This window comes from Sarcophilus harrisii, chromosome 6 (assembly GCF_902635505.1).
Source record: "Sarcophilus harrisii chromosome 6, mSarHar1.11, whole genome shotgun sequence".
NCBI lineage: Eukaryota > Metazoa > Chordata > Mammalia > Dasyuromorphia > Dasyuridae > Sarcophilus > Sarcophilus harrisii.
The window spans coordinates 131,406,892-131,419,282 of NC_045431.1; positions in this window are offsets into that span (position 1 = coordinate 131,406,892).

Consider the following 12,391-nt stretch of genomic DNA (forward strand, 5'->3'; position numbering starts at 1 on the left):
CCCCCAAAAAAAAAAAGCCAGATTCCTTTCTTGTGTTTTCACAAGAGTAATCACTGACAAAAAAAGCCTACAAAACCACCTCTGAAACCAAATAGCCAAAAAAGAATGTATAATTCATGTACCCATGTAACTATCTTGGAGTCTAAGTTAATAACTTCATCTCTGAAGAGGAGACAGTTTTTGTTTTACCTAGCCATGCTCTTTGTTAATGCTGGATTCAATGTTCTATGCTCTTTTAAAGGGAGGAGAACGTTTTGTTATCTTCCCTTGTGAAGATTTAGTTTTTGAATTTCTCAAAAAGAACCTCATTGAATTAAAATGTGCCACAGGATAATGGAGAGCTTAGACTTCAAAAGTGCCTCCTTTATTTCATTAGACATAATTCAGGAAATCAAAGAAGACCATAAGGAAAAAAACTCTCATTATCAGAATGTTCTTCTTGATTTTGAGCATACCAGAGGAAAAATACTTGATCCATCCACTTCAAAAGCTCAAGCTTTTTTTTTTATTGTCCATATTTCTATTTTTTCCCCCTCTCTACAAATGGAAGGATTTAACTTAATTTTTCTTCCTCTGGGTTGCACAAATGCTGTCCTCTTTTGTGCTTTGAATCTGTTTTTGCATCTGCATTTTATGAAAATCTCATATTTTGGGTTCAGCAGATGGACTTATTTGAATGAAGATTGCTGACAGAGTCTTTTAAATTTTGTTATTTACAAGCCTAAAGCAGTAGACTTGCTCCAAAGTCCTCTCCAAGACAATGAATGAGAGCTCTGAACTTATCATCATCAGGTTCAATCCAAAACCATCGCAGGTTAGATTGGCTATCTCTTCCTAAAGAAAAGCATGTTTCTTTCCACGCATAACAGAAGTTCAAGTAAACAAATTCATTGACGAACTGACCTAAATTCCTCAGCTGTGTAACACAGTCTATAAAATTTGCTTTTAATTTTCAAGAGAGAAAAAGTTTGATTGGCATTCAACATCTCAATCTACTGACAGGCAAAAAAAGATTTTCAAGACACTGACTGCATGTAATGAACATCATTTGGTAAAAATGCTCTTTAGGGATTTTTACACAAACTGGAAAACAGCCTAGAGAAAAAACAGCACTTTTACATATTATTATTCTGTTTATATGATCTCCAATTAAGAAGTCAGTGAAGAGGGTATAGATGACAACAAACCATTAAAGAAAACATATGACAAAAGTCTAACATTTCTCTTCTTCACTGTAGGGATGTCATTCTCTTGAATCCAATGCTCTGTGGTAGCTGTCAATTTGAATCCTGCCCTATAGCTGTAGAACTCTAGGCAAATTATTTAATCATTTCCAGTCACAGTTGACCTTCTTTATAAAATGAATATAATAGCAGTATTTTCCTCACAAGGTTGTAAATATAGAAAATGGATTCTGAAAATCTTAAAGTGCTTTATTGCTGTTTATCTGTCTCAGACATATAGATTCTTTGTGACCCTATTAAAAGTTTTCTTGACAAAGGTTATTGGAGTGGTTTGCCATTTCCCTCTCTAGATCATTTTAGAGATAAGAAAATTGAAGCAAAAAGAATTTTAGTTGTAATGTCCAGGCTAGCTTTCTCGAAGATCTTGGGGCCAGCCCTGGTCTTAGTGGAGAAGTGAAGTAGGCAGGAGAGCCACCAGGAGGACAGTCAAAGATGGAATGTCTCATTTCTAGTCCTCTGAGCCCTTAAATACTCTATTACAATTACATCATTACAGCATACTGAATATGTGTGAACTAGAAAACCATTACATCACTGTGGTGTTCTCTTCTTTAAAATATTCTCTGGGAGCAGGTTTCTTGGGGAGGTTTTCTGGAGGCAGCCTTAGTTTTGGTTCCAAGTAATAATCACCTCAAATGCAGCCAGGAGTTAAAATCCAGTCCTTTATTGTGTCCTTCAAAGTCATGAGCTTCAGCCCCTAGCTCCCTCTGAATGTCTCCAGCCAGCACAAAGGTGGAATATGGAATGAATTTGTCTCTGCCTTCGAGAATGGGCTTCTGTGCTTCTGTCTCTGGCCTTGAGAGCTTCTTGCTTACATGCTGTACACTGAGTATACACCAATCATTATATCACTGGGAAACCATTATTTGTTGTAGGATTAAATCAATTCTAAACTAGATTTAAACATTGTCTCCTCAGTTCCACTTAGTACTTTGTTTCAAGTTCTGGCCTATAACATCTCCTTATAGGATCAGATCAATCATACTGAACCATGCTAAATTAGATAATTATTGTCTCTATCAATTCTAATGACTTAACACTTTGTAAGGATTCCAACACATTACCATACAAAGTATTAAGTATATGTAAACTAGAGAACCATCAAGAAGAAAGTGAAAGTCAGAGATGCTATGTAAAAGGTCACCTTATCCTCTCCAATAACTCAATATACTTTTATCAAATGTCTTCTATGGAATTCATCTTCATCTATCTTCTCCAGAAGCTTGTCCCATAATCATGTCCTTTCTAATTTTTGATTTTCCTTATTGTCTCCTTTTCTGTTGACTACATCCAGATTCTCTCTAGCTAAAAATGATAATAGCCTTCCTGTTGCTCTTTTCCAGTCAAAAAATGCAGTGAACAAAATTGTGTACTTGTTCTTTTGCTTTTTAGTGTGATGCCTTCAGCAATACTGTCAGATGCCTTCAATGAGGAATAACATAACATCAAAGTCAGTTACTGCAATGATGACAAATTATTTCTATATTTATTTATTTATTTTTCTTGATATATATTACCTCATCTATCCTATTTGTCTTTCTCTCTGTACAGATGGAAATTCATTCATACCTTTCCATCCTATGTCTTCCTTATTCACATTTTTGTTTTTATTATAGCTTTTTATATATAAAACATATGCATAGGTAATTTTTCAACATTGACCCTTGCAAAAACTTATTCCAACTTTTTGCCTCCTTCTTCCACCCCCTCCCCCAGATGGCAGGTAGTCCCATACATGTTAAATATATTAGAGTTTATGTTAAATACAATATATGTATACATATTTTTACAATTATCTTGTTGCACAAGAAAGATTGGATTTAGAAAGAAGGCAAAAATAATCTGAGAAGAAAAAACAAAAATGCAAAGCAAACAATAACAGAAAGAGTGGAAATGTTATATTATGGTCCATACTCATTTCCCAGTGTTCTTTCTCTGGGTATGGCTGGTTCTATTCATTATAGATCAGTTGGGACTGATTTGGATCCTCTCATTGTTGAAGAGAGCCATATCCATCAGAATTGATCATCATATAGTATTATTGTTGAAGTGTATAATGATCTCCTGGTTCTGCTCATTTCATTTAGCATCAGTTCATGTATGTCTTTCCAGGCCTCTCTGTATTCATCCTGCTGGTCCTTTCTTATAGAACAATAATATTCCATAACATTCATATACCACAATTTATTCAGACATTCTCCAATTGATAGGCATCCATTCAATTTCCAATTTCTAGCCACTGTGAAAAGGGCTGCCACAAACAACAAAAGTGAAAATACTATTTTTCAGTCTGCATTCAGACTCCAAAATTGTTTCTCTGGAGGTGGATAACATTTTCTATTATAGGTCTTTTAAAATAGCTGTAGATCAATTTATTGCTGAGAAGAGCAAAGCCTATTGAAGTTGATCATTCACACAATGTTGTTGTTACTGGGTACAATGTTCACTTGGTTCTGCTCACAAATCTTTCTAGGTTTTTCTGAAATCTACTTGCTCATCATTTCTTATTTTATTATTATAGCTTTTTAGTTACAAGATATATGCATAGGTAATTTTTCAGCTCCAACTTTTTCCCTCCTTCCCCCCACCCCTTCCCCCAGATGGCAGGTTGACCAATACATGTTAAATATGTTAAAGTATAAGTTAAATACAATATATGTATACATGTCCAAACAGTTATTTTACTGTATAAAAAGAGTCAGACTTTGAAATAGTGTACAATTAGCCTGTGAAGGAAATAAAAATGCAGGCGGACAAAAATAGAGGGATTGGGAATTCTATGTAGTTCATAGTCATCTCCCAGAATTCTTTTGCTGGGTGTAGCTAGTTCAGTTCATTACTGCTCTATTGGAACTGATTTGGTTCATCTCATTGTTGAAGATGACCAGGTCCATCAGAATTAATCATCATATAGTATTGTTGTTGAAGTATATAATGATCTTCTGGTCCTGCTCATTGCACTCAGCATCAGTTCATGTAAGTCTCTCCAGGCTTTTCTGAAATCATCCTGCTGGTCATTTCTTACAGTTGCTCATCATTTCTTAAAGAAGGAGAGCATTCTATTACATCCATAGACTACAATTTGTTCAGCTATTCCCCAATTCATAGCCATCCTTTTGGTTTTCAATTCTTTATCACCACAAAGACATCAACATTTTTGTACATGTACATTTTGTACACTTTTCCTTCTTTTATGATCTCTTTGGGATAGTAGTAGTGATAATGCTTGATCAAAGGCAGTTTTATAGCCCTTTGAACATAGTTTCAAGTTGTTTTCCAGAATGATTGGATCAGTTCACAACTGTACCAACAGTACATTAATGTTTCAATTTTCCCATATCCTCTCTATTAATCATTTTCCTTTTCTGTCATATTAGCCAATCTGATATATGTGAGGTGGTACCTAAGAGTTTTCTGCATTTGCATTTCTAATCAATAATATTTTTATATGGCTATAAATGGCTTTCATTTCTTCATATGAAAACCACCAGTTCAAACCTTTGACCATTTATCAAATGAGGAATGACTTGTGTTCTTATAAATTTGACCTATTTCTATCTATATTTTAGAAATGAAGATTTTATCAGAAACATAGGCTATTAAAAACTGTTTCCTAGCTTTCTGCTTCCCTTCATATCTTGGTTGCATTGGCTTTTTTTCTGCAAAAACTTTTTAATTTAATGTAATCAACATCATTCATCTTACATTTCATAATATTCTCTATCTTCTATCTGTGGATAAATCTTCCTTTCTCCTTAGATTTGACACATAAACTATTCCTTGCTATCCTAATTTGCTTATGGTTTTGCCCCTTTACATCAAAATCATGTATCTATTTTGACTTAGTATCTACCATACTATTTTCCAGTTTTGCCAGCAATTTTTGTCAAATAATGATTTCTTATCCCAGAAGATGGAGTCTTTTGGTTTATTAAACAATACATTATTATAATCATTGACTATTGTATTTAATGTATTTAATCTATTTTACTGATGCACCACTCCATTTCTTAGTCAATATGAACTAGATTTGATGATTTATCCTTTATAATCTAGATTTAGGCCCCCTGCCTTTATATTCTCTCCACCATTACTTCCCTTGATATTCTTGACCTTTTGCTCTTTGAAATGGATTTTGTTATTTTTTTCTAATTCTATCATTTTTTTTGCAGTTTGATTGGTATGATACTGAATAAGTAAATTAATTTAGGTAGAATCATCATTTTTATTTAGTTTGCCTTACCCATGAGCAATTGATATTTTAAATTATTTAGATTTGATTTCATTATGTGAAAAGTGTTTTGTAACTGTGCTCATATAGTTACTGGTTTAGTCTTGGCAGGCAGATTCACAAGTATTTTATATTGTCTTCCATTATTTTAAATTCAATTTCTTTTTCTGTCTCTTGGGTTTTGTTGATAATATTTTGAAATGGTAATGATTTATGTGGGTTTATTTTATATATTACAACTTTGCTAAAGTTGTTAATTATTTCAAGTAGATTTTTAGTTGATTCTTTAAGCATACCATTATGTCATCTGCAAAAAGCAAGTTTTATCTTTTCATTTTTAATGCCTTCAGTTATTTCTTTTTCTTCATTTATTGCTAAAGCTAACATTTTAAATACTCTATTGAATAATAGTGGTGATAATGGGGAAGTTGAGGTCACCTACCAGTATAGTTTTGCTCTCTATTTCTTGTTGTAACTGACTTAACTTTTCCTCTAAGAATATGGATGTTGTACCACTTAGTGCATATGTGTGCAGTATTGATAGCACTTCCTTGTTTATAGTACCTTTTAGCAAGCTATAGTTCCTCGCCTAATGATTAAAACCAAAAAAAATATAAGTTCTTCACCAGCGAACAGGAAATGGAAAAATTTTGAATGTTTACCTTTCAGTATACTTTTGAGGAACATACACATTGATAATGAAATTGAGACACCCATGATCAGAATTAGTTCAGTATTTGAGAAGTATCAAAGGAAAGTATGGGAGAGAAGAGACATTAAACTGCTTACCAAATTGGAGGTCTATAGAGCTGTTATGCTGACTTTAATGTGTAATCTGGACAGTATTCCAGTTCCAGTTCCATACTTCCATTTGAATTGTCTCAGGAAGACTCTGAAGATAACCTGGCAGGATAAAATACAGAACACTGAAGGCCCTTTTTGAGGTAAACTGCCAGCATTCAAATTCATCCAAACAATTTGATGCGCTGGCCACATTGAAAGTCAAACATAGGCTTGCGTAAAAACACTACTTTAAAGAGAAATAACACAAGGAATTTGCTCATATGTTGGTCAGAAGCAGTGAGACGAGAACTCTCAAGGTCTCCCTGAAGAACTTTGGAGTTGATTTCATGACATAAGAAATGTTGACAAAGGGTTACCCTACATATTGTACTTCATCAAAGAAGGCATTGTGCTCTATGAACGAAATAAAATTGCAGAAGCTCAAAAGAAATCTGAGACGTAACTTTAGAGACATCTCTGTTCCAAATGTTTACATGGATTATTTGTGCTCAACCTGTAATAGAGCATTTTCAACTTTTATTTGTTTGATCACCTACAGTTGAATGAACTGTACTTTGATTCTAACATTATGATGTCATTTTTGGTCCTTTTTTTTTTTGAGAATGAAGGATAACAAACATCCAGCTCCTTTTCATATTCAAATTCCCAAGAACAAAAGATAAAGACAAAAAGCATTTATATATTACCTTCCTTCCACTTTCTCTTCTCTCATTTTCTTTTTTTTTTTTTTTTAACCTTTTACAATCTGGTTTCTGTCCTCACCTTGCAACTGAAACTGATCTTTCTCAAGTCATTAATGAGGTCTTATTTGCTAAATTTAATGGTCTTTGCCTTTACTTCCTAGAAGATTTTCCTCTCCATTTTTTTTTTTTTTTTTTTTTTGTGTGTGCGTGTGATATTGCACTTGCTTGATTCTTCTACGGATGTGTGTGTGGCTGTGCTTCCTAGTATTGTTTGTTGAATCTTTACTATTTTGATATACAGCAAGTACTCTAAATGAATCTTTAACTCTTACTAAGCACATTTGAGTTGGTGTGAGGATTAAAATTGTTCATCCTACAATAAAAGAGATTGAAGCAAAGCTCTGACATTTTATTAAAGGGTCCGTGATCACTTTTAAGAAAGTACATCTCAGATCTTCCCCACAATCTGAGGTGTCCTTTCTTCCAGGACCCTGTTTTTATAAAGTTTGGTACCAGATTTGATGCCTGAACATTGTAAAGATCTTGCTTTGCAGTTTAAAAAATAATGAATCAGTTAGAAATGGTTTGTCAGTGGGGGTGGTTCTTTGGTTGGATGAAACAGGGAACATCTCTGCTGCCTAGATGTTTATAAAATGATCAATTGTTCATGATGGATGAGAGATAATGGTCTGGATTTACTAAAAGAAGTTAGGGGATTCTCCATATAATTGGAATCACCTCCATCATGCTGGGCTTGGTCACCATAACAAAGAAAAACAAGGGTGAAGGGCCTTTAGTTAATGTCCTATGATTAAGCAATTGAATCAATGTTTCTAAGATTCCATTCATCATTTCTGTGAGCTCCCTAAGGCCACCACTTCCATGTATGTATATCTATTATGTGTGTATCACATATATTATATATGATGTAAGGTAGAATATGTACATATATATTATATATAATCTTTTCCATTGGAATGTACTTTTCTTGAAAACAGGGACTGTTTTGCTTTTCCTATATTTATTACCAATGCTTTAGCAACATACCTGCTAAAGCCAGTCTGTAATAAATGCTTTTCCTTTCCCCCTTTCACTCCTACTTCTCTATAAAGTGACACAAGTTTCTATAGTCCCTCTTTGAGCTAAATCCAGTGAGATTAAGGTTCAAACAATGCTCATCTCCCTCCCTTTTATCCTTCAATAGTTATAGTCTTTTTTGTGCCTCTTCATGTGATGTATTTTACCTTATTTTACTTCTTTTTTTCTGTCTTCCAGTACAATCTCTTTTCCATCCCTAGTTTCTTTTTTATATCATCACATTAAAGTCATTTATTTACACCCTCTAAGTATACTCCTAACAAAGATACAGTTCTCAAGAGTCACATATATCATCTACCCATGTAGGGTTGTAAATATTTTAACCTTGAAAAACATATTCTCTTTTTACCTTCTTATGCTTCTCATGAGTTCTGCATTTGAAGACCAAATTTTCTTTTCAGCTCTGGTCTTTTTATCAAAAATAATTGAAAATCCAGGGATGTCCATCTTTCTGAAAGATAATGCTTAGTTTTTCTGGGTAGTTGATTCTTGGTTGAAGTTCAATTTCCTTTGCCCTTCAGAATTCCAAGTCCTTCAATGTTTTTGAACTGCTAAGTCCTGGACAATCCTGATTGTGGTTCCTTGATATTGAAATTGTTTCTTTCTGGCTGCTTATGTATTTTCCCCTTTAGCTACAATAAATTCCTTGGAGTTTTCATTTTGGGATCTCCTTCAGAAGGTAATTGGTGGATTCTTTCAATGGCTATATTACCCTCTGGTTCTAGGATATCAGGGCAGTTTTCTTGTTGATTTCTTGAAAGATGTTATCAAGGCTCTTTTTTTTTTTTCATGGTTTTCCAGGTAGCCCAATAATTCTTAGATTGTATCTCCTGGATCTATTTTCTAGGTTAGTTGTTTTTCCATTGAGGAATTTTACATTTTCTTCTATGTATTTTCACTTTTTTGGCTTTGTTTGACTGATTCTTGATGTCTTCTTGAGTCATTCACTTCCATTTGTCTGATTCCAATTTTTAGTGAATTATTTTATTCAGTTAGCTTTTTTACCTTCTTTTGCATTTGGCCAATTGAAATAATATAGGAGTTGTTTTGTTCATTGAGTTTTTTTTCCAGTTTGCCAATTCTACGTTTAAGGAGTTGTTCTCTTTTTCGATTTCACCATTTCCATTTTTTAAGAAGTTGTTTTCTTTTTTCCATTTCCCCAATTTTATTTTTCAAAGAGATTTTGTCTTTTTTAATACCACCAAATCTTTTTTTAAGAAATGGTTTTCTTCAGTCTATTTTTCCCCATTTCTCCAAATGTATTTTTAAAGTTATTTTCTTCAAACAATTTCTGTTTCCTTTTCTAAACCTTCTTGCAAAGCTTTCATTTCCTTTCCTCATTTTTCTCCTAACTCTCTTTTAAGATCCTTTTTGAATTCTTCCAAGAGAGCCTTGTGAGATAGAAATCAAGTCATATTCCCCTTTGAGGCTTCATCTGGAGACGTTTTGCTTTTAGTGTCCTCAGAGTTTGAGTTCTGTTCTTCCTTATTTCTATAGTGACTATCTATGATCTGAGATTTTTTGCCTTTTTGCTCATTTTTTTAAAGATTAAGGTTCGCTCCTAGGGTGCAAGAAAGATTGCCTCGAGCTTCCTCTTACACTTCCCTGGGACTGGTGGTGATGCAGGCTTCCCTCACTGCTGTATGGAACTGGCTAAATCCTGCTTCTTATGCTGGGGTTCAGAGGCTCACTGTTTGTCTTCTGTAGTTGCAATAGAGAATTCCCAGCTAGTCTGCTGATCCATTGGCTTCTGAACCAGAACAGAGTAGCTGTCATTTTTTGTCATATTTTGGCTAAGATGCTCCACTAGATTTCACATGGGGAACTTCTCCACCCTGGTTCTCCTTGTGTTGTGCCTGCACTGTGCCACATCCCCTCCTGCCCAATTGAGACAGACCTTTCCAAGATGTCTTCTGTTGGAAATTTGTTACACTCCAAATATTTGTGCATTCTGTCACTCCAAAATTCGTTCAGAGACTTGATCTGGTGTTGATTCTGAGGGAAGACTGGAAGAGCTCAGGCAAAGTCCTGTCTACTCTCTGCTTTCTTGGCTCTGCCCCCCATAAATGCTTTTTAAAAGTTCATTGATTTCATGATATTTTGTTTATATCTTATCCCTCTATTCTCATTTGTGTTGGGTGGTTGTCAGTGGTTATCAGTCATTTTACCATAACCATTGTATTTTATAACAATTCTATATCCTTGTTTTGACTGTGCAATGTCTGTCTTCTGAACTCCTGCTCAGAATTGCCAAGTTCTGGTATATAGTTCAAGCAGCAAATTCTTTTCATCAGGATAGGTTTAATAACACCTTGTAAATATATAAAAATAGCTTGATATTTTAATTGTGCAGCTTTGAACTTGAGTATAAAGCCAAATTCTTTTAAACAAATTCTTATAAATTTCTGGAGCTAGCTGCTCATCAGACATTGATAACTATACCATGAGGGAGAAACCCGTAAGTCAAATAGAGGATGATGAAGTGTTACTTTGTATTACTTACCACTTTAAACATTTTTGGGGTCTTCTGCATTTCATTCCTTTGTATCATTCCTTTCTCATCTCCTTTTTACGTCACTTTTTAACAGTTCATCAGAAATGCATGGTGAAAGTTCGATAGTCTCCTTCTTTTTTCTTAACACCTCTCAATATGACCTTAGTCTGTAATCACTTCCAGAAAATCCAGAAATAGAGATTTACTTTGTGTGCCAGTATACTGACATTTACTTCCAAATAAGTGAAGGGGATGGTTAGGTGGGGGAAGAGAGAGGAGGAGACCTCAGTTCTGTCTGTGGAGGCAATGCTCTACCTATACTCCTATTCTTTATTTCTGGGCACCTAATCTGATGAGTCTTTTTTTTTTTAAATATTACAGACGCCTGAAAGTTCCTTTTCCTGAGATTCTGGAATTTATTTTCTCAATGCTATCATGAAAAAACAAACAACTTAGGATGAGGGCCATATGTCATTTAGTAGGGGAAAAAAGACCAAGACAAGAGTCCGATTTGAGGATCAGAAAATATCATTTATTAATTAAACAAGATTTTATTGAGTATACATAGAGAAACTGAGAGATAGAAGGTAGGGTTTGAGAGCACTGTCTTGCAGGAGCTTACACTATAATTACAGAAGCAAGTTATACAGCACATGAAACAACTCAAGAATGATTCCAAGCAATCTATGAACAAGTGTGTGATAATATGTCCCAGATTACATAAATGCATATTGAGAAAATAAAAAATTTAAAAAATCTTTTGTTTGGGTGGAGTTAGTCATAGAGCTTCTTGGACAAGATAAATCTTATGTAGGGCTTTGAAGAAAATAAAATATTGTCAGTTCATTCCAAACCAAGGATTCACCCAATCTAACATAGGTCAATCTCCACCCAACACTTGAAAGAACAAGAGCCAGGTAAAATACAATCAGAAGGAAAGACCACATTAGTGGACAATAAGAAATAGTTTGAGCTGAACAGATAAAGTAGGGTCAACTGATAGAGCACAAAATTCAGGAGTTTCAATTTCAGGCAAGAATGAATAATGTAAAAAAGATGAGGAAAGAATGATATATGCACATGAATTGCAGGAGATACCAAAAAATGTTTAAAGTGGTAACAAAAGTTCAGGAGTTGGCTTTGGTTGGATAGATAATATGTACTTATTATGAATTTTTGAGTGGCAATAAAAGGGTGGGATAATGTAATGAAAGCTCCATTTCAGGAGATTTATCTGGCAACACAATGAAGGTAAAATTACAATGAGAAACATTGAGAGCAAGAAATATATTAGTTACTTAGAGATGAGGTGATGATCACTGGAACTGGATTTTGCTCAAGTTAGATAGAAATGATAATTTTCTGTGAAATACTCTAGTTTATTTGTTTTTTTTTTTTTTGAAAATGCTAGGTTATACCAGAGCTATTTGAATAATATTCATCTCTACATTTTATGCCATGGTCCAAAAACTTAAACTTTATTTTCACTTACCATCTTCTCAAGCATCTATTAATTTCATAAATTCATGTTTTCATTCTTAAGTCCTAGACTTTAATTGGCAAAAAAGATGAAAACATTATCCAAATGCCTAGATCTTGCTTAATGTCATAAGATATAATGACACTTCTGAAATTCCTTATGACAGTACCACACAAAATCACCTCGGACAGGTAGTAGTCAACAATTTTAACAAATTGTGGAATGTTCTTTATCATTTTCAGGGTTCATACTTTGGAACAACAGCAGATCCCAATTATTATCTGATCAACTGTCTGTGTCCTTAATACCCCTCAAAAGAGAGTTACTAAATGACACTACTCAGCTCTTCTTTCTCTG